This window comes from Crocuta crocuta, unplaced genomic scaffold, assembly GCF_008692635.1.
Source record: "Crocuta crocuta isolate KB4526 unplaced genomic scaffold, BGI_CrCroc_1.0 scaffold429, whole genome shotgun sequence".
NCBI lineage: Eukaryota > Metazoa > Chordata > Mammalia > Carnivora > Hyaenidae > Crocuta > Crocuta crocuta.
Window position 1 is genome coordinate 2,376,311 of NW_027527381.1, and position 27,051 is coordinate 2,403,361.

General features: G+C 39.9%; 1 long non-coding RNA gene across 1 annotated transcript in view; it reads left to right on the forward strand.

Annotated features, from left to right (window-relative positions):
* Positions 1 to 27,051, forward strand: part of LOC144239710 (uncharacterized) — a 244,879-nt gene that overhangs the window by 185,060 nt on the left and 32,768 nt on the right. Inside the window, exons 3-4 of the long non-coding RNA XR_013337474.1 lie at positions 7,488 to 7,605; positions 10,080 to 10,293. This is a non-coding gene — a long non-coding RNA (uncharacterized LOC144239710). The remainder of the gene's footprint in view (positions 1 to 7,487; positions 7,606 to 10,079; positions 10,294 to 27,051) is intronic.

Sequence of the window (27,051 nt, forward strand, 5' to 3'; positions counted from 1 at the left end):
CCAAGTATATTTTCCTCAGGCTTTTAAATAGAAAACTCTCTAATTTCTTGAGATACAATGTACAGTTGTTGCCAACTGTTTTTAAATTTTTTAAATGATTTATTTATTTCTGAGAGAGAGAGAGAGACAGCATGAGCAGAGGAAATTCAGAGAGAGAGGGAGAACAGAATCCTAAGTAGGCTTCAAGCTCTGAGCTAGCTGTCATCACAGAGCCTGATGCGGGGCTCGAATCCATGAACCATGAGATCATGACCTGAGCCAAAGTCAGACGCTTAACCAACTGAGCCACTCAGGCACCCCTGAGTTGTTGCCAACTGTTAATGTGAGGAAAAGAATAGGGTTCTTCCTCAGGGAGGCATTGGACCTCCTTTGGGAATGGCTTAATTTTGATGCATTTCTCATAAGAGGGAGAAGGGGATCCTTGCCTATTTTTTTTCTAGATACTATGCTCATTAAATCATCTGGTAGACTTAACTCAAATATAGCCTTAGCCCCTAGAGCTGGGGAAAGATAGAGAGAGTTTCCATATAATTGAATAAGTTCTTTTGCTTGAAGTGGATATTAAAAATATTGATATAGATGCTTATTTAAGGATATATATGTATGGGATCCATGAGAATGCCTGCCAGCACCTAATGTCCATCAATAACCAAGAAAGTATGGCATGTGCTTGCTTTGACATTTCTATTCTTGGTTTTTTGTCTTAATGGATTAACGGTTGATATCTATTTTACAGATAGTTGTTAGGATATCTCACAATGACAATATGCTTGCAGTTATTTTCCACAACTGAGATTAATTGCTAGGTCATTTAAAAAATCATAAAGCTTGGGGTGCCTGGATGGCTCAGTCGGTTAAGCATCCAACTTCAGCCCAGGTCAGGATCTCATGGTTTGTGGGTTTGAGCCCGATGTTGGGCTCTGTGCTGACAACTCAGAGCCTATAGCCTGCTTCAGATTCTGTGTCTTCCTCTCTCTCTCTCTCTGCCCCTCACCCACTCACACACACTCTCTCTCTCTTTCAAAAGTAAATAAATATTTCAAAAACATTTTTTTAAATCATAAAGCTGCTGGGAACACCTGGGTAGCTCAGTGGTTGAATGTCCAACTCGGTTCAGGTCATGATCTCATGGTTTGTGGGTTCAAGCCCCACGTCAGACTCTACACTGACAGCACAGAGCTTGCTTCAGATCCTCTGTCCCTGTCTCTCTCTGCCCCTGCCCTGCTCATGCTGTCTCTCTCAAAAATAAACATTAAAATCTTTTTTAATTCATAAAGCTCCTTTAAAACTGTTTGCAAATAATTTCACATCATTTTCTGATGGCTTTTGACTACGATATATACTAACAAAAATAGTGTAATTTTATATGAAAGCAGTATCAGCTTTTTTCTAGGATGAGGTTAAGAACTGGATATTATTTGATGGTATTTAGCTAGAGGAGGCCTCCTCCTGAGTGGTTCTGAAGGGAATCATTCACACAAAGGATAATATTAAATAAGAAATAGTGTATTTGCCTTTAAAATTTTTTTGTAAAGTCTGATCTATGCATGATACCAGCACCTACTTTCAACATAAATAGTTTCACCCCATGGAAAAGAGGTTTAGCAGTGCAATATAAAGGATTCAGGTAACTTCAGAGGTTCNCAAGCCTCGAGAGAGAGTTGTGTGACCAACAGGTACTTTCTAGCTTCTTCCTATGTATACTGTATGCAGGTAGGGACACAAAAGTATATGCAACAATTTGTATAGTAAATGGCCACGCTAGAGGAGTAAAATCCTGGACTCGAGGATTGTATGCTTTTGGTCCTAATCAAAGTAACATTTCTTGTTACGTGATGTCCATGCTACTAAGATGGAGAATGGGGCTTACACCAGAGGCCAATGTGGAGCATTTATTTCTTCAGAATCCTAAAAATTGAACTTCTGCCCCCTTCACCTTTGGATAGCTGTGTGATACAGGAACCTCTCACTGCGTCACTGAAGCAATGATTAGCCAGCCTACATGCAAAAATAAAGAAATGGCCATGGTAACTTAATTGATCCTTTTAAATGGGCCTAACTGAATGTCCAAAAATTACCTTAAAATTAACATATCCAAAACAGAAGTCTCCGTATCCAGCCTCTATTTTATTTTTTTTAATTAAAAAAGTGTTTATTTATTTTGGAGAGAGAGAGAGAGACTGAGATGGGGAGGGACGGAAAGAGGGGCATAGAGGGTCTGAAGCAGGCTCCACACTGATAGCAGAGAGCCTGATGTGGGGATTGAAGTCATGAACCATGAGATCATGACCTGAGTGCCCCCCCATGTATTTTAAACCTTCATATTGGGGCACCTGGGTAGCTCAGTTGGTTAAGCATCTGACTCCGGCTCAGGTCATGATTTCACAGTTTGTGGGTTCGAGCCCCACATCAGGCTCTGTGCTGACAGCTTGGAGCCTGGAGCCTGCTTTGGATTCTGTGTCTTCCTCTCTCTCTCTGTCCCTTCCCAGCTAGTGCTCTGTCTCTTTCACTCAAAGATTAAAACAAACAAAACAAAAACAAACAAAAAAAAAACCGTTAAACCTGCATATCCAGTTCTTCCTATATCAGTTAATGGTACCCAATTTCTTGGGCTAAAAATCTGATTCACCCTAAATTCCTCCTTTTCCTACTCATATCTAGTGTCCGATACATCAAGGAGTCCTCTTGGTTTTACTACGAAGATGTCTTGTGAATCCATACTCTTCTCACTATGTTTACACTACTGTCCCATTTCAGGCCCCTGTGATTTCTGCCTCGATTACTGGGAAGGTGTTGTAACTTGGCCCTGCTTCCATTGTTGCCTTATTACAGTCATTCCCAGCACCAACACCAGAGTTGGGGTTTGAAATGTATATCAATTCATATCCTTTCTTGCGTAAAATCTTCTTGGGGCTTCCCACTGCATTTAGAATAAAATCTCAACCTCTTGGCCAGCCTGGCCACCATGGTCCTTATGGTTCTTCATGGTCTAGTGTTTGTCTGCTTTTTGTACCTCTTCTTGACCACTCTCCACCCCACCCCCAACTCTGCTTCAGTCTCTGTGGCCTTGCTTCATCTGATCTTTATATAATTGATTCATTTTTATTTAGGTTAAATTGATGCCTCCTTAAAGAGGCCTTTTCTGACACCTTAAACTTAATAAGCCACCTGTACCTCGGGACTACTACTCCATTCTACTTTATTCTTAATATTCTTTAATCTAATATGACCTCATCTGTTGATGTACATATTGTCATCTCCTCTTGCAATGGAAGTTTCAAGTCTTTTCATTGCCACATCCCCAGGGACTAAAACAGTGTTTGGTTTGCTCTATAAAACAAGCATTATGTATTGAGGATTTCAGTAAATAATGGTTTAATAAATGAATAATCTTAAAAAGTCATCCCCCTCCCTATCACCATCCCAGACTTTAGCCTCTATTACAAAGCTGTCATCATCAAGACAGTNTCAGTATTCTGCAGTACATTGGACCAGTGGATTTGGCATCTCTGCCTTTTGGGAAGAGTCAAGAAGGAAGGTGAGGGAGATGCGAGCACATGGGTGAATATTTTCCTCTCACTTTAGACAAAGCAGTTAATAAGGAAGCACTGAGTTCCTGCTGTGTATTAAGTAGCATGTGTTGTTAGGTGCTGTTAAAGACATGTAAGTTATGGAACATATTGGGTAGTGAGATGTGAGTGTGAGCAACACAAATCAACAAAAGGAGCATTGTTTGCTAATAAATACAATAGGAACTTAGAGGGAATGATCACTGTGAAATGTAATAGTTGGACTAGGCTTGATGGAAAAAAAGAGGATCATTCTGTGGTACATGTGACAGAGAATCTGAAAAGGCAGAGAAGAGGAGAAGGGCTTCCAGGGAGAGACTAGATCATAAAGGAAGGAAAGGAGAGAGAAACAAATATTGGTTTGGGCCAGACTTGCTGTAAGAAAGCCAAGAAGAGACTGGATTAGCTTCTGCTCAAACTATGCGTGTTTAGAATGCTCAAATATTTAGAGTCCGAAAGAATTCAGACTGGGCCTATAGAAACAAGTAAGTGGGATGTAAGGTGATTTATTAGAGCATTCCTTTCCTCTCTAAGTCTCTGGTGGTACTTTTCTTGGGGACTGGATTTCATTCCTTAAACAAATATTTATTACCTGCCTCCTCTGTACCAGGCACTGTGCTTGTTACTGGGGTTCAACAGTAAACAAGAGATCACAGTCCTTGTTTCTGGGAGCTTATAATCTCCCCCAAGGAGATAAACACTATGTGAGTAAATTCATAGTGATGACTTGAGCATAATTTAAAAATTGTACATTTCAAACAAATTATTTTACACCAGTAATTTGGGAAGAGATAGAGGAAGAGGGTGGTTTAGAGAGGAGAGGATGCTATTAATAGGTCATTTGCAAGGCTGTTTGTGGCAGTATGTTACAAAGAATTGCAGCCTGGCTGCCCCCTTTGGTAGTCTGTGATAAAACATAAAACTGCAGCTACAGAAGGTACAGTGGCAATGGCCCCAGGTGAAGGCTCTTTTCTTTCTTTTTCTCTTTCATTCCCTCCCCCCACCTTTTGATATTGCTGTCAATTTTATCACAGTGGTGTAAAAAGTACAGAAGCAATGAACAATGCATGATAAACATATGCCTGATAACAATGCGTGCTATTGGGAAGAAGCTGATGAATATGGTTATAAACATGTTGGAGGACAAATGTCAGATGGGAGCTCTTCATTCATGGTCTGGAGAGGTACAAAGGAGCTCTTCACTAATTTTCATTGTTAGAATAATGGAGTCCACCCCACCGGAACATCCATAACCTCCTCCAAGGCATTGCCCGTTATGGGCAATTACTAAACGATCAATGATCTGGTTCTAACAGAAAGAGATTTCTCAGAGAATTGTGGAATGTTTCAGCTTTACCTCAGTCCTTTCTCTTGCGTTTTGGACTAGAATTCCATGATAGTGACTTCTGCAAAGAGAGTGATTTGAACACTCCTTGGTTATGTAGATTCATGTTTTATCCTGGAATATTACCTTAAAATCTTCATGGTAGGCTTTGAAGATCTATTTTCATAATATACATAATATATTAAAAAATGTAAGTTCTCAAATTTAAAACCAGCTCTAAACAAAGCCAAATACACTTTGTCATGGTTGAATAATTACCAATGATCAGATGTCTATCACACCATTTTATTCTTTCTGTGACTGTCTGCTAGGACTGCCATAACAAAGTACCACAACTGGGCGGCTTCAACAGCAGAAGTGTATTTCTCACAGTTCTGAATGCTACAAGTCCAAGATCAAGGTGTTGGCAGGTTTTCTGTCTTCTGAGGCTGCTCTCCTTGCAGATGGTTATCTTCTTTCTGTGAGGACATGGTCTCCTTGTGCATGCTTCCTGATGTCTCTTTCTATGTCTAAATTTCTTCTTCTTACAGGAGCACCAGTCAGATTGGATTAGGGCCAACCTAATGACCTCATTTTAAATATATTTTTAAATGTTTTATTTATTTACTTATTTTGAGAGAGAGAGAGAGAGAGTGAGCGAGCAACCAGGGGAAGGGCATAGAGAAGGAGAGAATCCTAAGCAGGCTCCACACTGTCAGCACAGAGCCCGATGTGGGGATCGAATCCATGAACTGTGAGATCATGACCTGAGCCTATATCAAGAGTTGGATGCTTCACCAACTGAGCCACCCAGGTACCCCAACTAATTGCTTCATTTTGATTAGTCATCACTTTATGGACTCTCTCTTTAAATGCAGCACCATTCCGAGGTACTAGAGGTTAGGGCTTTGACATTTGAATTTTGAAAGAACACAATTCAGTCCATAACAATCCTTCCCAATCCTAATAAATAGTTTTGGTCTTGCCAGACAAAGTGCGAGGTACAGAGAATCGGTAGAATACTTTCCCTGGGGTAGCGAGTGACATCTCATCCATGCTCCCAGGGCTCAGTGTTGAAATGAAAGGGTGCTAATAGAAGCTTTTAAAGTTCTGCATTTCCTTTCTGTTATTTCTTGAGATTCTACAGAAGGAAGAGGCCTGCGCTCTAATTTTGTTCTGACCTAGAGAAATAAAGATGATCTCCTGCAAGATTTCATTCAAGGAGAAGGATACTACTTCTAGTTTGTGGATGACAAAAGCTTTGCGTGACAGGTGACATTCCAGCAGGGATTTGGAGAATGGGCAGCAGCTAGATGTGAAGAAATTGGAGTGTAAGAGGCAAGACAAAAGCCTTGTTTTGTGGGAGAGTGTGGCATGTGTAAGGATGTTATTTCTTGCAAATATTGCAAATAGGTGAGGCATTTTATGTGAGTTATTATTTTGAACTCCCCTCAGAGCCCCTGGGAGCTAAGCTAAACAAGAATCTACAGTCCTTTTCAATGATGAGGAAACAAAAGCTCAGAGATGTTGAATAACTAATAAGTAAGAAAGATAGGATTGAAGACACCTGTCTGACTCCAGGGTTCTTCACACAAAGAGGCACATGTATTAATTTTCTACTGTTGCTGTAACATATTACCACAAACTTTATTTTAAACAACCATAATTTATGATCTCACAGTTCTTTTAGGTCAGAAGTGAGGGTGTGCTAAATGGATTTTCCAGCTCTAGGTCTCACAAGACTAAAATCAAGGTGCCTGCTGGTCTGGGTCCTAATCTGGAGATTCTGGGGAAGAATCTGCTTTCAGCTTCATTCAGGTCATTGGGAGAATTTGACTCCTTGTATTTATATGACTGAGGTCCCTGTTTCCTGGCTGACTGTTGTCAGCTGAATGTCATTTACAGCTCCTATGGGCTGCTTGCATTCCCTGTTTGTAATCCTCTTCATTGTCAAAGCCAGAACTGGCAGACAGGTTGTCATACTTCCTCTCTCACCTCCCCTTCTGCATCCTCTCACTTATCTCCAGTTGGAGAAATTTCTCTGCTTTTAGGGCTTATGTAACTAGTTTGGGGCTACCAGATAATCCATGAAAATCTCCCTATTTAAGGTTCATCCCTCAAATCACATCTTCATAGTCCCATTTGCCATGGAAGGTAACATACTCACAGGCTCCAGGGATTAGGGCAGGGACATGGTTGGGGGCCGTTCTGCTTACCAAGCACTGGTGGAAAGATGGCATCACTGGAGCCTGGAATTCCAGGGGCTGGGCTGAGATGGTAGAGTTTCTGTTGGAAGTAATAAAAACACACTGGAGCTGTTTGGCAGCTGGGCAGCCGAGGGGGAGGATAGGGTAGTTGGGGCTTGTTAAGAAATCTGTTCCAAGGGGGTTAATCTGGCAGCAGTGCGTAAAATGAGTTGGCCTGGTGAGAGATTAGAGATTGGGAGAGGAGTTTGAAGGCTTTCAAATTATCACAAATGAGAGCAACAAGGAACTGAAGGGGGGCTTCTAAACAAATTTGCCAAAAATCCAGTTCTCTCAAAGTCAGTTGACCTGTCAATTTGGCTTGACATTAATACTTTCTATTTCTGGCAGAATGGCAGAATGGATAACATTGACTGGACATCCCTGTGAAAAAGGCCAAGTAAAGAAAGTGAAAACTTTGATAAAAAAACTGGCAAAAAAAAGTAGACTAATGCAGCTACCTGGACAGGTAAGCACACCGCTGAGGTTGGCTTTCATGTGAAGAACATTCGCAGAACTGCAGGAGCCTCCTGAGGCATGGAAGACAAAAGCACATCTCAGGGCTCTCTAAAGGGAAGGGTTCTACAAAGATACTTGTATCCGGTGCACAGAGCTAAGATCCCGAAGGACCACACCCTTTGTTTAAGAGGTGCTAGAAATAAACCTGGCCTGTCCTTCCCCTACTCCTGGGCCCTAGGGGAATGTAGAGGAGACTTTCTCATTTTATTTTGCTATGGAGTGAAGAGAATCCAGAAACAGACCCAAGAATATATGAATGCTTAATATATGAAAGAGATATAGAACAGAATTTTCAATAAGTAGTCTTAGGAGAATTGGGTATTCATGTTCAAAAAATGATATTGGACCCCTACCTAACATCTCTTATACAAATCAAATTCCAGGTGGATGAAAGACTTAAATATGAAAGGGAACACTAAAATTTTAGGAAACTGTGCTGGTCATCTTTATGATTTGGGGGTAAGGAATAATTTCTGAAACAGAACACAGAGAGTACAAATTAAAAGATGAGAGTGATAAATCTGACCACATTAAATTTAAATTTTATGTTTATCCAAAGATACTATAGAGGGAAAAGACAAACTATAATCTGGGAGGTACTTGAAATATATATTTCTGAGAAAAGAATAGTATTGTGAATTTATAAAGAATTCCCATGAATTAAAATGAAAAAAGTAGGGATGCCTGGGTGGCTCAGTAGGTTGAGCATCTGACTACGGCTCAGGGCATGATCTCATGGTCTGTGAGTTTGAGCCCTGCATCAGGTTCTGTGCTGATAGCTCAGAGCCTGGAACCTGCTTGGGGTTTTGTGTCTCCCTCTCTCTCTGCCCCTCCCTTGCTTGCACTCTGTCTGTCTCTCTCTCTCTCTCTCAAAAAATAAATAAACAGTAAAAAAAATTGAAAATAATAAATAAGCAAAAAGATCAATGGGAAAAACACATTTCAGAGAAGAGAAAAACTTCAATAGCCTGACAAGTGAAAAGATGTATGACTTGAGTTTTCAGGCCAATCCATCTTAAAAGTACAATGAGACTTTACACAAAACCCTGTGCATTCATAGTGGCCCTATTTGTAATAACCCCAAACTGGAAATAGCCAGATATCCTAAAATGGGTGAATGTTTAAAGAAGCCATGGTATATCCATACTATGGACTACACTCAGTCATAAAATGGACAGACTATTGATACATGCAGTAACCTGGGTGGACATCAAGGGAATTATGCTGAGCAAAAAAAGCAAATCCCAAAAGGTTACATAGTATATGATTCCATATATATAACCTTCTTGAAATGAAAAAATATATACAAAAGGATAATAGATCGGCAGCTCCCAGGAATTAGGGATGGAAGTGGGAATGGTAAAGAAGAGGTTGGGGCTGTGTGAGGTAAGTGGGTATGGTTAAATACGGCAGCACAGGATCCTTGTGGAATGTTCTTAAATTTTTCTGTGGTGGTGGATATACAAACTGACAAATGTGATAAAATTGCATAGAACTAAATACACACACGTGCACACACACACATACACACACACACAAGTGAGAACAACTAAAACTGGGGAAATCTGAATAGGATTGGTGGATTGTATCCATGTCACTGTCCTGGTTGTGATATTGTACTTCATTTTACAGGATGTTGCCATTGGGAAGCCTGGATGGAGGGCTCAAGCAATTTCTCTATATTGTTTCTAAGTACTGCATATGAATCTACAATGATCTCAAAATAAAAAGTCTAATTAGGAATAATACAGTGAGCTGCATGTCAGGCCCATCAGATTGACAAAAATTAAAATACTGAACAATAAGCATGGACAAGGAAACGTGCACTTTCCTTCACTGCTGATGGGAATATGTATTTAACACCTTTGAAAAACCACTTGCATATTTAACAACAGTGACAGCAGTCTGCTAAACTTGACACTGTGGCCGAGAAAGTCTACTCTTGTTATTACCTCATTTGTGTGAGATTCCATGCAAAATGAAAATGCAGAGCCCCTTATTCAGAAATTAAGAATTCAACATGGAGACAGTAATGCTCTAAACCAAGTGCAGGATCCTTCTCAGCATAGGGCGCTATATGGCTGCACAGGTTTCATAGTATAAGCTGTCCCTCTCTAGGTATACACCTTAGAGAATCTCTTGGATCATGAACCCCAAGACATACACAAGAATGTTCAGAGCAGTACTGTTAGTAATAAAAAATGACTGGAACAGCCCACATGTAGATGAATAAGTTGTGGTACAGACAACTGAAAGACAGCAGGGAAAATGAATGAATTTCAGTTACTTATGATGAGGTTTAGGACATGCTACCTCCAAATATGTCACCTTGACATAGTGAATAGTTTAGGTTGAAGGAATTTGAGAAACAGAAACAGAAAGGTCAATGATCTCCTCCTGCCTCCCATTTCTTCTTTGAAACAGGTCATAAAACCCTTATTTGAGAGGTGCCCTGACTACCTACACCTGAGGAAAGTCACATCTTATCACTGAAGACAAAAGTTTTGCTAAGAAGAATCCAAACACACAGGCCTTGCTAAGTTTCCTCCAGTTTACTACTCAGAGCTCATATTCACCGACCTGTCATATTCCTCCATGACTACCTACTCTTCTTCAAACCAAGCATAAAAATACACAGGTCTGTTTCTTTGGGTCTTCATTTTCTTATGAAAGCTCCTGTGTCATGTAAAACTTACATTAGATAAATGTATGCATTTCTCCCATCAATCTTCATTAGTGTAATTTTCAGACCCAGGCAGGGACACTAAGAGAGTGAGGAAAACTTGTTCCTGTATACTTACAACCTCATGGAAGCATCTGAAGAACAAAATGCTGCCCTAAAACAAGTCCTCCTCCAAATACCCACAACCCTGTATCTGTAGAAGTTTTTAAAAACTGCAAAACTGAACTATGTATTATTTAGGGAAGCAAACATATATGCTACAACTATTAAGAAAAACAAAGGAATGATGAACACAGAACCCTTGTAGAAGGAGTAAGGGGCTAGGGCTGGGAGAGATGAGTAGGAGGGCTGTCTGAGTTAGGGGGGCGTCCTTTTATTAAATAGGCCCAGCAGTATATGGGCTTTTGTTGAATCGCTATTTTTCTTTTTTTTTCTTTAATTTTTTTTTTAATGTTTTATTTATTTCTAGGAGAGAGAGAGAGACAGCGTGAGCAGGGGAGGGTCAGAGAGAGAGGGAGACACAGACTCTGAAACAGGCTCCAGGCTCTGAGCTGGCAGTCAGCACAGAGCCCGACGCGGGGCTCGAATCCACGAACCGCGAGATCATGACCCAAGCGAAAGTCAGAAGCTTAACCGACTAAGCCACCCAGGCGCCCCTTGAATCGCTATTTTTCATACATTACACATACTTTATTAGTTTTTATTTACTAACTATTTAAGAAGTTAAAACTAATTTTAAGCAAGTTGGCCCTTTTGTGTGGAGGAAATAGTTCATTTATGGTAGGAAATTTTAGATGTATTTTCTAATTTACACATATCTACTACTCAGATGTGCAAAGAAAATACAGTAAAACCTTGAATGGTGAGTAATTTGTTCTGTGAGTGTTCTGAAAGGAGAGCACATATTTCTAATAAATTTTAACTTGATAAGCAAGCGAGGTCTTGCGACATGAGCCATATGGGACCCTGAACATCACATGATCACAAACTGAGGTAATGGTTCTTGAAATTCGCTTTGATATACGAGTGTTTTGGATTACCAGCATGTTTTCAGAATGAATTATGCTCATAAACCAAGGTTTTACTGTACAGTTCTTTAATCTCTATAATCTAATTTTCCTCATCTACCCTCACAACGCTGGGTGGAGATAAGCCAGGAGAGCAGGGGGCACAGCCAAGCCTTTTAATAGGGTCCTCTGTGTCTATAGTTTCAGTGGTCTTTTCCACTTGGGAAATGTTCATTTTTTTCAAGGTCTTATTTATTTATTTATTTATTTATTTATTTATTTATTGAGAGAGAGAGAGAGAGAGAAAGTAGGGGAGGGACATAGAGAGAGAGAGAGAGAGGATCCAAAGCGGACTCTGCGCTGACAGACTTTAGCAGCGAGTCCAGTGTGGGGCTCAAACTCACGAGCCATGAGATCAAGGCTGAGCTGAAGTTGGAAGCTCAACGGACCAAGCCATGTAGGCACCTAGAAATGTTCAATCTTTCAGGTGTCTTCTTTCTTCCTCTGATCCTCCTGGATATTTATGGTCCAGGTGTGTAACATGGTGGCAAAGGCAAGGGGTTTCTAGTTTAGACCCCCATGTCCTCTGGAGACTTGCTGATATTCATGTGGGGTAATTGGCCTTGCCTGCCCCAGGGCCTTTCTGCCAGTGCCCTGAGGCAAAGGGAGAACCTTCTGGTTTCCTCTTGGCTCCATCAGGTCCTAGTGATCCTGCTAATCCCTCCCCTGCTGATTCTGTGAGCACTAGAGGCTGCTCTGTGTCTCAGCTACACTCCAGCAAGCCCTCTGGAGCCTCTTCTTCTTTTATTTATTTATTTTTTAAATTTACTTCTAGGAGAGAGAGAGAGACAGCATGAGCAGGGGAGGGTCAGAGAGAGAGGGAGTCAGAGACTCTGAAACAGGCTCCAGGCTCTGAGCTGGCAGTCAGCACAGAGCCCGACGCGGGGCTCGAACCCACGAACCGCGAGATCATGACCTCAGCGAAAGTCGGACGCTTAACCGACTAAGCCACCCAGGCGCCCGGCTCTGGAGCCTCTTCAACAGGATCGCCTTTCCCCTTCCCATGATAGCTCCCAGTTCAGGCCCACTCTTCTCAGATCAGTGGCCTTCCTCTCACCCTGGGGTATGAAAGAACTTTCCTTAATGCCCAACAGAAGCTGAGGGCAGCTCAGGGGAGGTAACCCCGGCTCTCCTCCTCAAACCAGGTGGCCCTGCCTCTTCCATTCAGCTGCAGCTGTGCGTGTTGCCTGGGACCACCCTGCACTTCTCTGGTTTTAGCTTTCCCCTCTGTTTGTGTGATATTGCTCCCCTTCAGGGGCTGGGTCTAGAAGGGAACAGTCGTTCCACATTTGTCTGACCCTGGTCTCCCCAATCCCTGCTTCCTCCTTTATATATTCTCTCAGGGCAGAAGGGGTGGCCAGCCATTTTCTCTTACCTTGTAGTGACTTATGCTCCATGCCCTTCTTCTTCCCACCTCCTTCCCTGGGCCCCGGGAGAGAAACTGCCTCAGAGAAAGGGAAGATGCACGAGTTTTAACTTCCTAACACTAATTTTTGAGCATTTAAGAATTTTCAAGCTTGTTTGTCCAAGGACACTTCTGTGTTCCACTAAATTTTAAGCCCATTTTAAGCTACTAATAAGAAAGGAAGGCCCTTCAGAGAAAGTCAGTCAAAGGTAGAAAGTGGGACAACCACTCACTTGTGAAACTGCAACTGCAGCACTTTACACATCTTGGTGATCTTCTTTGATCTTTATGCTTGGCCTGGAGGGGAATAAACTATAAGTGGCTAAGAACTTGTAAATGGGGAGCGTTCCCCTTTTGAGCAGTAAGTGGGCAAGTAATTTGATCTTCACTTTACACCAAAAACCAAAACATACTCCAGACAATTCAAGAGTGAAATATAAGAAAATGGAAGTGTAGAAAATCTAGAAAAATAGAATTAGATATGTATCAAACATCAGGAGGGACAAGGACACAGTAAACTTACAAGTGGTGGTAGTCATGAAGAAAAGAATTGGCAGAACTGACTGTATGAAATTAATTTTTAAATTAAAATTAATTTAATTTTTAATGTTTTATCTATAATGTAAAATTTTAAATATATAGTTGTATTAACATTTTAATTATTATTAAGTAAATAATCTTAATTTAAATTTTCAGTGTTTATTAATTTATCTTGAGAGAGAGAAAGAAAGATAAAATGATCGAGGGAGGGGGCAGACAGAGAGGGAGAGAGAGGATGTGAAGGAGGATCTGTGCTGACAGCAGAGAACCTGATGTGGGCTTGAATTCACCAATGTGAGAGCATGACCTGAACTGAAGTCAGATGCTTAATGATGGAGCCAGCCAGGTGCCCCTCTTAATTTAGTTTTTAAATTAAATTTGCTTTATCCTAACTGGCTTTTCATGAAATTGGTCACAGGCAAACTGGATTTTAAGTGAATTGGTTTGGGAGAAGCTGTTAGCTCCACCTCAGGGGGCATGGTGGTAGGAACAGAGAAAGAAAGAGATGTGAATAATATTGCTGGAGGCAAAGACAGGATTGGTGACAAAGCAGATACAGAAGACAGAGGAGGGAGGAGTCAAGAATAAATCTGAGGTTTTGGACCCAGGTAGCTGGGAAGGTACGGGAATTAACCCAACTTTGGAACCAAGGGAGAGGGCCAGGTTTCACTACTCCAAGTTGAAATTGCTATCAGTCATTTGTTCTCAGACTTTGATTTGTATTAGAGTCACTATAGGATTTGCTAAAACACACATTTCTGGGTCCATCCATCCTCACAGTTGCTGGTTCAGTAGGTATAGGTTGGGGTTTCAGTATTTGCATTTCTAACAAGTTCCCAGGTGATGGTTTGCTGCTGACCTCACTTTGAGAATCACCATCTGGTTTTTGCGGTGGAAGTAGTGGGAGGCATCCAACAGAGTGGGCCTGGAGAGAGCACAACCAGACAGAAGGATAATTATTGCTCCCATTTACTGTAAAGCTTCCCATTTGTATGTCAATAATGGATAAGTATTGATCATCCCCTGGGGAAGGGCTACAGGGTGGGTAAGGGTTGGGAGGATGGAGAGGCCAGAGCCCTTGAGCCAATTGTCTTTGACCTGAGCAGCTGTCTCCATTTACCCCAGAGTGCATATCACTCTGCAACATTATCATTTTGCTTATGTAAGCAGTGATAGGAAAAACTGTAAAACGTTGGAAAGCACGGATTTCCTGAGTGCTTATTCTGTGGCAGACTCTAGTGATATCCCTATGAGCAAGATGCTATTATTATCCAGATTTAAGAGAGGAAAAAATGTAGGTTTAGAGAGGTTAAACCACTTGAGTGGTTCACTTCAGTGTCACATGGCTGGTAATTGGCAGATTCAGGATTAAAGCTTTGTCTGGCCCTTTTCCAAACCTGAGCGTCTAATCATTATGCCTCTTAAAGGATTTGAACATAATCTGCATAGAGGTGATATTTAAAACAATGATATTGGATAAAACTACCAGGGAAGAGGGCTTAGAGAGAAATGTTCAATTATAGTACCTGGGGGAACATCTACGTTTAGGGCATGAGGGAAAGAAATGGAGTGCTAGAGTATAACACAGAAATGAAAAGAGAAGAAAGCATCTATAGAANCGAAGAGGGCTTAGAGAGAAATGTTCAATTTACCTGGGGGAACATCTACGTTTAGGGCATGAGGGAAAGAAATGGAGTGCTAGAGTATAACACAGAAATGAAAAGAGAAGAAAGCATCTATAGAAAATTTCACTAGGGTTATATGCTTTGGAGCTGTCACGAAAGAAAAAGACAAAGCAAAGGCCACTGAATTTTGAGACTAAAGTCATTGTTAATCTTTAAAGGAACTGCTTCACCAGAGAAGGATGAAAAGCTCTGTGTTTATCTGTTGCTGAGTAACAAACAACTTCAGACATAGTGTCTTAAATTAATAGCATCCTTTATTGTTTCTCACGTTTCTGCGGATTGATTTGGCTCAGCTGGGTGGTTCTTCAGCTCCACCTGGTGTTGACTAGGACCCTGCGAGGCTGAAGTTATCTTGAAGTCTGGCCAGAAACATCCCAAGTGGTTCATTTATGTGACTGACAGTGAGTGCTGGCTGTTGGCCAAAGGGTATTAGTTATCCATTATTGGTATAGAGTTTATCTGTGAGACCTAGGTTTCTCACATTATGACAGTAGGATTATAATAAGATATATTTCAAGTACTTAAAAGTCAGAGCTATAGATCTCTTAAATCCTAGTCTTTGAATTTAACATTATTTCTACCATATTTTGATAGTAAAAGCAAGCTACAAGGCTGACCCAGATTCAAAATCCAGATTCAGGGATTGGAGAAATGGACTCTACTTCTCAAGGGGAGAAGTGGCCAAGAATTTGAGGCCATTTTTAATTTACCACAGGGTGGGTGATGAGAAGGTATATGTAGTTAATATATACTATTCACCTTTCAAGAAATATCATAATGAAGGAGAAAAAAGAACAATGGTGGTTGTTTCAGAGCACAGAGGTTTTAGGGAAGGGCTTTTTTAAGGATATAGATTGAAATACAGATTATGTAGGGCTATGTGTCAATATGACCTCAGATTTGCAGCCTCAAACCACAATTGTTATTATTTTCTAGTTTTTGTGTATCAGGAGTCTAGGCATGGCCAAGCTGTGTCCTTTGCATTAGGATATCACAGAGCTTGTCATTTGGGGCTGCAGTATCATCTAATGCTCAACTGTGGAAGGACCCATTTCTGGACTTTTGTAGCTTTTAGTAGCCCTCAGTTCTTTGTGGGCTGTTGGGTGAAGTGCCACAGTTTTGATGGCTATTGGCTAAAGGCCACCCTTAGTTCCTTGCCATATGAGACTTCCCAGCATGCACTTGCTTTTTCAAAGCCAGCAAGAAGGAATGAGTGTCCTTGCAAGACAGGCATTATGTGTTTTAGTCACATACATATAATCATGTAAATCCTGTCATGTTTGCCATATTCTAATTGTTAGAAAGCACATCACAGGTCTTGCCCACAGTCTAAGGACAGGAAACACACAAGGTCATGAATATCAGGAGATGGGGATTTTAGGGGCCATCTTAGAGTTAGTTTGAGACAGAAGACTTGAATTTATTTATAGTCTGAAAGGCAATGGCCAGAGTACAGGAAAAATCAATCTTTAGAGATAGGTCAGGGATGACTGGTGGATGGACAAGGGTTAAGGTCACATGTAAGTTAGATTTGGAAAGGAGTATTTTTCATTTTGAATATACAGAAAGAGGGAAGTAATTGGAGAAGGTAAGAGAAGTTTTAATGTGTGAAGAAGGGAAGTTTCCAATAGAGTTCTTATCAGGAAGTTTCCAAGAGAGTGGACCCTCCTGGGGAAAAGGAGGTGATGCTATTTACTGTACTGAATATTGAGGGGGGATTCATACTTTGAGAAAAGTGGAAAATATTTGAAGTAGGTACTGTGGGGAATGTTACAGATGTTGACTAGAAGTGAAACTAGGGGGAGAAAAAGATAATAAATAGCAGACAGGGCTATATTATGTTGTTTATCATGAATTGATTTAGAATTGTTGACCAATAATAGGAGTGACCAATAAGAACAAAGAGTTGGTGTGAGATCCCTATAAAGGCAAATATTAGGTTCTGTAAGACTAAGAAAGTGGTATAGCAAAGAGAATTTTAAAAAATCTTTATCTTACTGGAATTTCCAGTAAAATTGGAAACACTCTTCTTGAAATATTCCCCTCTCTAGCTTCCATAACTTTCACTTTCTGGGTTTTTTCCCACTTCTCTGAAGTCTTGATTTAGTTCAGCAACTCTTGTTCCTCTCTTCATCGTTAGGGTTTTCCGCCCTAGGCCTGCTTCTCTTCTTGTCCTCTCAGGGTGATTTCATCCACTCCCATGGATTTAATTACTCTCTAAAGGCTGCCAACTTCCGAAAGTTATGTTTCCGGTCCAGATTTTCTCATTAGTTTCAGCCTATGCCCAGCTGCCTGCGTGTCCCACGGGCACTGACGCTGGACTTTTCAAAAATAGAAAGCATCATTCTTCCCTCTCTCCTTGCCTTCCCCTTCCTCCAGTGTTCCCTATTTTGTCCCCTATTTTGGGAATGACACCAACACTCACTTATTTGCTGCAGTAGGAAACTCAGTGTCACCCCTGACACTACTCTTTTCTCTACCCCATAGCCATCTGTAACACCTTACCACTCTCCCCTTCTATGTTGCCACTCTTCCACTCCAGCTACCATCATATTTTGTCAGATTACTCCATCAGGCTCCTACACTACCTCACTGCTTCTAATGTTAATTCTCTACAATCTGTTTTCCTCCTTGAGTCAAAGCGAGCTTGCAAAATACAAATCTTCTTACATCAATACACCCATGCTGACACACACACCACTTAAAATCCTTCATTGACTTCCTATTGCCCCTAGAATAAATAATACAGGATAAGATTTACTGAGAACTTATAATGTACCGAGAACTTATTAGTACTAGGCACTAGGATTCACAGTATACATGTTAAAGAACAAATCCTTAGAATGATCTTTCAGGACTTTCATTATCTGGACCTAGTGTAACTCTTCAGCCATATCTCTATCTATATTTCCCTCTTCACTTGGCTCATTCCAACTCATCTTTCAGAAAACTGTGTAGAGTTACTACCTCTCTTATCCTGAGTTCAACTTGTCTTATGGAACAATGAACCTAGTACATTCTGTAGTATTAACCTTCTTATTTGTCTCTATCCAATACTATTCTGTCTTATTACTTATTATGCCTGCAATATCTTTCACAGTACCTGACTCACAGTAGTTGTTCAATAAATATTTGTTGAATGACTGAATGAATCTAAGAGTTAAAACAATTCTAAGCATTGATAGAATTTAAAGGAGTAACTCTATCTGCGTGTGGCTCCATACCTTCCCTTATGTTTTTCCATGTTGATAGCCATTTTTTCACACTTAAAAAAATAGATATCTAATATTCCATTGTGAGTTTATATTAGGAAGTTATGAAATCTCCTACTATTGTCCACAAGCCTTCAGTAGAATTTATAATACAAGAGAGCTTAGAATAAAAAAGTGGGAAGAAATACAGATTCACTTTATTTCTCAACAGCTGTATTTCCCATTTGGGTGAAAAAACTGTGCAGATAAAGGGTCAAATTCAAGAAGTGAGGAATGAGCAGGTTTTAGAATTGAGTAGAAGAGAAAATGGTAGTTAGAAGTGACTAGGCAAAAACATAACCCCATGAAATCCATGGAGACATTGGGAGGGTCAGAGGATTTCCTAGAGTAGACCTGGAGATTTGAGCCAATTTTATTTTAATCTCAAAACACAATGTGACCCCAACTGACACTGAGTTGTGAAAATCAAATATATGTCTATGATTCTCTTTATCATTAATGTTATGACTGCAAACCATTCAGCCTTGTCTTTAACTACATGGAACAATATATGGCCTGGGAAGGAAATATTATCAATACACTTGGGAAAGACCATGTATTTTTGAGAAGATTCAAGGAAAACTTTTGTGAATGAGATAGTTTTAAGTCCTTGTAGAGGAGCTCAAAAGAAGGCATGCCATACCCTTGACAGAGTGTAACTTTTGGTGTTGCAGAATGCATGGGGTATCAGTTTTTTGTTTTCTTGCCAACTAAATGTATATCTTTCCTCACTTCCTTTTTTTCATAACTTCATCTCTCTGTTGTTTTAGATATAGCAATGCGTGGGCATTGTTAACACTCACCACCTGGCATCCCGTCCCATTAGACTGGAATGATAGGAAGAGTGTATGAGAAGGCACGCAGATATGCATATCTTGCCGGGGAAATGAACATGGGAGATGAGTGAGGGCAGTGGTTCTCATGAGGCACCCAGTGCTCTCCTGAAAAGCTTTACTACTGATTTGTCTTTGGATTTAGGGACTCTTTAAGTAATGATGATGAAAAACATATCTGTAGATCATTGAATAGTAGCCTGAAAAAACACAATGGCTGCCAACTAGGCTTTTTATGTAGAACACAGTTCAGCTAATGAAATTCCAGAGAGTACTTGAGGCAAAGCAGGGGGTGCCTACTACCTCTCTTTCACCTTCACCATCCCATGTCTTGCGTTCTGTCATTTTTCTAGTATAAGCTATGAAAGTCATCCCACTTCCTTATACATTCACACAATCACTCACAACATAAATGAACCTCAGTTTACTATGAAGTGTCTGAGTTTCCTCTAAGCTGAAGAGCAGCCTTTGTCCTGGCATTCTTGCCTCCACATCACTAGAGATTAAGACATGTATATATGTATGCTCCTCCTGAGCTTACATTTAGTCTCCTTGTTGAGATTGGGCAGGAGGGAGTAATAGATAAAAAATGGTGATGGTTACTTTCACTCTGAGGGAAACTGGAAGGCATGAATTCAACCAATATTAATCATTATCATTTGGTGTGCTATGTAATGAGAAAAGAAGATATATATATATATATACACACACACACATATGTATATATGTGTATATATGTATATTGGTTTATGTGTGTGTGTGTATAGATATGTGTGTATATAGGTATATACATATATACCTAGGTATATATGTATATAGGTATTGTGTACATATATATACATATACATATATACATATATATACATATATATATATACAATATGATTGGTGGTATAATATGGATGTGTATAAAATACAGATAAGTAGATGAGGGGCAATTAATGGGGTGTCTGGTCCTTGCGATACATGATGTTTTACATGTTATTAAACTCTTCCAGTAAAATCCTGTGGTACACAGTTTTACATTATTTTGTATATATTTTTATTTATATCACATGAATGCCATGTTGAAATACCCGTATTTTAAGTAGATAAAATACAAGCTAACTCAATGCATGACAAATTGTAATAAAGCGTAATTATATGTTTTCTTGCCTGTTACCTAAAACTGGACTTAGGCCTGAAGTCATAAACAACCAGGACATATATTACTATTATTTTAGGAGAAAGAACAAATCTTAACCAATATCCAAAGCATTATCTAATTCAGTGTAGAAGTTTGGGTTCCCAGTACCTAATCACATATATACACTGGGATTGTAACGGTCCTCAGAGGGGCCTTCCCAGATCTTCCTATCTAAAGTGGTCCTCTGCACCCATTGTTTCTTCCTGCATAGAAATCTGTTTTCTTACACAGCCAGACAAGTTCAGATATCACATCTTCTAGGATAGATGAAGCTTGTTTTGCACTTTAGTTAATACCCACTCTCGGGCCCTTCATGTCCCCCCTTTATCTACTTGTCTTCTACTATCATTTTGTCCCTGATTTGTGCTGGTAGGTGAGGGCTATTTTTTGAAGCAGACATTGAAGAGAGTCTCTGGAAGAGATAGAAATCAATGGAGATGTCTCTGGATTTAAAAACATTTATAGGCCAAGGGGAAAGGGCCAGTTCCTCGGTGATATTTGAAGATGCAAGAGAATGGAAAACTGGGATCAAAGAAGGAGACTTGGAAAAGTTTTTCTGAAGTTAGTAAAGAAAAACAATAGCAAACAGAAGTGAAGATAATAAGAAATTTGTAAACACAGTGACTTCACACCAGATGCCCTGATGTCAGTGAAATAGGAGGAAGATGGTTGGCTTCGACAGAAGGGAGGCGGGTAAAGCAGCCTTGGGAGTGAGAACCATCGTCTCAGATGAGGAACCAAACCCAGAGGTATCACGGGACTTGCCATCAGGGTGGTGCAAAGCGCATGGGCCAACAAGTAAAGTATCTAGAAAAATTCCTGGTGCAAAACTAATTGGTGCTCGGTACATGTTTGACCCTTCTTTTATTTTTCTGCATGTCAATTGTATGGGCTCTTACAAGCCAGAACCCATATGTCAGTGGTTGTGTTGCCAATGTATTCCTTCTCCTTGACCCACCATTTTTCACTGTATGGTCTCACAGGCACTGCCCTATGCCAGATAATTCCACCTTACACTTGCATGGTTCATGGCTGGCACTGCCCCATAATTCCCAATCCCAGAGTCTGTGATGTCACTTTGGAGTTCACTTCATGTTTCCTTCAATCTCAGCACTTTTACATACTTGTTGACTCAAATGGTTTCTTGAATTCCATTTATAGAATTAGACTTTTGAGAAGTGGCAGGATTGGTTTGCATGTAGACACTGAATCAAAGATTTACCTCAAACCCAACAAAATAAATGAAGCCAGAATGAGGCTTCTGCTTGGCATTTAGCGGGGATGGCACAGATTTCCCCAGCATAGCACATGGCGGAGCAAGTGAACAGCATTCCCTGTAGTATTACCAGGAGCTCTAAGCTACAGAGTTGAGCCAAATCAGGCTGCTAACCCGATGGAAAAAACTTGGTGTGAATATACATATATATGTTACATGTCTACGTGAGCATATAATATCGTACCTATATATAGTCAGCTAAAGCTGGCAATGAAAACAAAAACTCTGCACTTTCTTGGCTTACTTAACTGAATAAAAATAGAGAACAATATGCAAGCCACTGCTAGTTAAAGGGTGTGTGCCTATCCCATGAAAGAATCTGTTACGAATCTTACAGTCTGACTGCCTCTTGGTTTGGAAGCCAGAGGCCAGCTTCCTGTCATGCTCTGGACTAATTTAACAAGGATGGCTTCAAGGAGGGCTTTATGCACAGGCATGATTTAGGGCCAGGAAGAAAAAAGAGTTTTCTCTAAGCTAGTCAAACTAGGTGATCCCTTGAAGTGAACAGCCCAGTAAATAGTAGGTGCTGGTGTGGTAGGGGCAGGGAGTGTGGGGTGAACAAATGCACACAAAATGGGTGTGTACATTCACGTGTGTTAAACATATATATAGACATACAAGCACTGCCTTTCATTCGGTGCTTATAAACTAAAATTATATCTTAACTCTATCATAATTTAAGACTACATTATTTGACATCTGTACTCTCTAAGAAATGATTTGTTCAATAAACATATAGTGAGCATCTATTATATACCAGGCACAATATTTGGTGCCAGCATACAGAGATGAATAAAGCCTTTGTGGAACTCACAATCCAGTGAGCAGGACAAATACAAATTATTATTATTCACTGCTATTGAGTGCTATATTGTTGATCTATACAAATCTCTTGGAATCACAGAAAATTGTTCTAGTTACTTTGCTGTGTAATAAATTAACCCAGGACTTAGTGGCTTGAGGCAGCCATATTTTCATTTCTCAAAGATTCGGTGGGTTAGGAATTTGGAAAGGCACAGAAGAGATAAGAAAGAGATGGCTTGTCTGTGCCCCACAGTGTCTGAGACCGCAACTGGAAGGCATGATGACCAGGACTACCGACTAGAGTGTGTACACATGACTTCTCCATATGGCCAGGTTTCCTCGAGGCATGGCAGTCTCGGGCTCCAAGCGCGTGTGTTTCAGTAAACAAGGTGGAGGGCCAGCTTCATAAGACACAAGTTTCACTCCCGCCACATACTGTAGCAGATGAAGCAGCTACAAGTCCACCCAGAAGCAAGAGAAAGGATCATAGACCCTAACTCTCAATGGGAGGAACGTAAAAGAATTTTGTGGCCATTTAAAAACTGCTGTGAAAAGAGAGTGCTTTACTAGCTGAGGGTGTCGGGGAAGGGCTCACAGAAGAGGTGGTATTGAAAGAGGAATGGAAATTTTCCAGGGGAAGTGGAATGGGTAAGAAGTAATTCTTCAGAGGGAACAAAATCTCTCAGTCTTACACATACACAGGGAACAAAGAAACATAAGAAGGAACATGAAGGGTGACTATGAAGTGAATCAGGCATCAGAGGAAAATCAGTCTCATTGCTTTAAGACACCTTGAACACATCAATGTGTCTGAGCTGCTAATGCAACTCAACAATTGTCCATTGGTTCTGAAAGCATATACATTCATTTGGGAAAGCTTTGTGAAGCAGATGGGTTTTAAGTGGAGGTTGGGAAGAGACTTCTTTTTCTTTAACAAACACAGAGTACTTACTCTTTACAGGTACTGTACTAAGGACATGGCAATTTCAACTCATATAATCCTCACTGCAGCCCAGCAAGGCAGCTATTACCTCTCATTTATAAATTAAGCAATTGAGTCCCAGAGAGATTAAGTAATTTGTTCAAGTTCACATGGCCGGCTAGTGGTGGACTGAGGATTCTCAGCAGTGTGGACGCCTCACCCCTCCACAAGATCACTCCTTAGACATTTGGAACAGAACAGTGGCTGAAATTGAAGGCCACAATGGGAGCCTGAATTTGGTCTGTGTGGTAACTGGGAGCCACTTAGAGGATCTAAAATGGCAATAAATGTCATCTAAATTGTGTTCATATAGCTAGTTATTGGCTGAGCTGAATAAGAAGACAACAGTCTTCTGCTTCTTGGTTCAGTGTTCTTTGCTATTCCCCAAAGCTCTTGTGCCTGGAGAGAATATTTTATGGTTCATCAAGACTTCTCAATCTTTTAAATAATGATTTAAGAGCCTGGGCTCTTAAAGAACAAGCAAGCAATGGGGGGTAACTCGTGCCTTGCCACGCAGCATTTATCAGCAAGGTACTCTCCAGGTGAAGTCAAATCAGTTGATTTACCTACAGGAGGTGTTTTAAGAGTAATCTAGAATAATGCAAAGCATATTTCATAATCTGACTCTCAAAGATAAAAAGCAATATATAATTAGAAGCAATTTAATTTCTCCATCAATTCAGCACTGTTTTTTACTGCCATGAGCTATGGCTGACCTGATATTTTGCTGCGTGGTGTGACACAATTTAAATATACATGCTGACATCAGGAAAGACAGCATTAATGTAGGCAATATGTCTGAATGAAAACACCATTATATTATTAAAATGAAAAATGGCTATATCAGCAGAGTATTAGGGATGGAGGCTGAGTAAAAGAACATTAACCTTGCACTCAATTTTAGTCTCACATCTCTGACTCCCTCAAGTAGTTATTAGAGAACCTAAGATGCATAATAGTTTAAAAAGTAGGGGAGGCACCCTACAATGGCTACCTTAGAAAAATGATAGGAGCACTTGGCAGCTTAATTTCAGGTTTTGTGGAAATGATTTAAAATGGACATTGTGCTAATCACTTTCTACAAAAAATGTAAACATTTTACTTTTGGATTACTTTATCCTTTCACTGAGGTATATAAAAAATTGATAGGAATAATAAAAACAATGAAAACCATAATATCTAACCCATGTCTCAAAAATGTCCACTAAGGGGGGGACGCCTGGGTGTCTTAGTCGGTTAAGCATCCAACTCTTGATGTTGACTTAGATCATGGTCTCATGGTTAGTGGGTTTGAGCCCCACATCAGATTCTGCAATCATGGTAGGAGCCTGCTTAGGATTCTCTCTCAGCCCTTCCCCTGCTTGCACTCTTTCTCTTTCAAAATAAATAAATAAACTTAAAAAAAATGTCCATCAAGGAAATTCATGGAATAAAACTGGGCGAGATTAAGTTAATTTTGAAATTGATGGTGGCTTGAAAGAGCAAGTAATTTTTGAATTTGTATATGGAGTGTAGAAAGACATGGCATGGGGGAAAGTCAGGCTCATTTTGACAGGAGGTGTGCAGTCCTTGGGCTGGAGGTTGCTGGGACCAAAGTACTGTGCCCTAATTTTACAAATCATCACAAAATATATATTTTTGGTGAGTTTTCTCATAGTGGTTAATCATCAAATAAGCAACTCTAAAAGCTACGGTTCCCTGAATGTATGTATGTATGTGTGTATTTTAGTAAACATCTTTTTCTCCAATGAAATGATCTGTACAATTTCCTACCTGACTCTATATCCACCTGTAGCTGGCAGAAGAAATGAGGAAAGCAAAGTATCCAGTACTGGTTTGTTAGACCAGTAAGTAGCCTGCAGCGGGGCCTCTTTTTTTCTTTCTTGAGCCCATTATCCATGTTTTTTTTTAATGCAGAGTGAAAAAGAGCTGAGAATAAACATTTATATGCCACAGGCCTTCTCTACAAACTGTTATTTAAAAAGGACATTCACACACACTGTATTCTTGAATAAGCTGATGAGAATGTTTAGTGATTCCTAAGTTGTAATTTCAAAGATGCAGTGGTGAGAAAACTGATATACAAATATTAAAAGTGTTCTTGGTCTTGTGGCATTAAGGTGACAGGGAAAGATCACATAATCTCCTCTTTACTTGAATCTATTAAGTACTTATTCTGACCTATTACAGAGATTTGAATTTCTCTTTCAAAAATCTTTCTTGATGACAAAACTAGGTGCCACTAGCAATGGGATTTAAAAAGTTCCACTTAGATGGGCTTGGAACATACATAAAAGAGAAATCACGCATTCCTTTTTATTTGTCATTATCTCAGCAACCAAGAGTTGAAGAGGGTTCATCACATGACCATGGCATTGAAATCATTGCTGTTCCCCAGCACTTACTCCCCAAGATTTTCATACATATTAAAACTTGGCTACTCACATGGTTATGCTGTGCTGAGGCCAAACGCAGGATGTTTGGAAAGAGATTATTATTCAGGAGGCTGTTTTGGGAAGGAATTTGTTTTACCTTGCAGACTGAATTGCTTATAAGAAAATGAGGCTATTTTTGGATCCCTTTTCTTTCTATTAATGTCAGCTCTGTTGAAGCTCTTTGATTTTTCTACCCTGTTGCCTGGAAACATTTTATTAAATATTATCAGTGCTTCAATCTGATCTGATTTAAAATGTTGCTTTTATCTGTCAATGTAGAAGAAGCTTTTTGCTTTGCCATCCCCCCCAGTAATTGTATTCTAAGTTATTTATAGTTATTAATGTTTTATTGACAGAAGAATGATAGGCCAGAGTAAGTCAATATCTCTGGTGTCTATTTTAAGGGCATTGGATAGGGATTGGTCTGGCCAAAGTTTGTGATAGGCAAAAACAGTAATGATGGAGTGTTCTTAACATTCTTCGTCTCTGACCTTTAGAACTTAAGAGGAGACAGGTGGGGGATTCAAAACCCCCATTTCCAAGTCCTTCCAACCACCCCTACTGGATCCAATTACCATCCTGGCTTGTCACCATCTACCTAAAATTGTACAATTAGTGATATTTCTTGGATCCTGTTTAAAAAGTCATCAGTTTCACAAATGCTTGATTAGTTTGAAAACTGAACTAAAATATACTTTGTTTTCTCAAATGTAAATAAAAGCAATGACATGGCATTAAAAATTATCAGGTTCAAACTTACTTGGAGATTTGTTGAATAGCTGGATGAAGAGGGGGTATAAGATAGGAAGCTAGTGAAAGCAAGGGCATCAGGAATGAGGAGGAAAAATGAAAGGGAAGGTGGAAAATGGACAAAACCAAAATTACATATTTCACCTTCCTGCACCCCCCGCCCCATTTAATTTGGCCTGATTTCTTCAAATTGTTACTTCATGAAAGGGTTAATTGGGCCAGTAACTATGTTAAATCTGAACTGCTAGTCTGGGAAAACTCCAAATGCTATCCTTAAAAGTAGCACAGAACTTATACCTTCTGAATAATGACACACCATTTGTTATTAACAGGTACATTTCAAATTAATATACTTATATAATGTCTACTATTAAAAAGGATTTTAGGTGGTGTAGAATTGTTATCTGAAGATTTGAAGCTTATTTAAAACCAAATGAAATAAAACTTTCCAAATGGCAACTCCAATTAATACACACATATTTCACATTTATATGGTGAC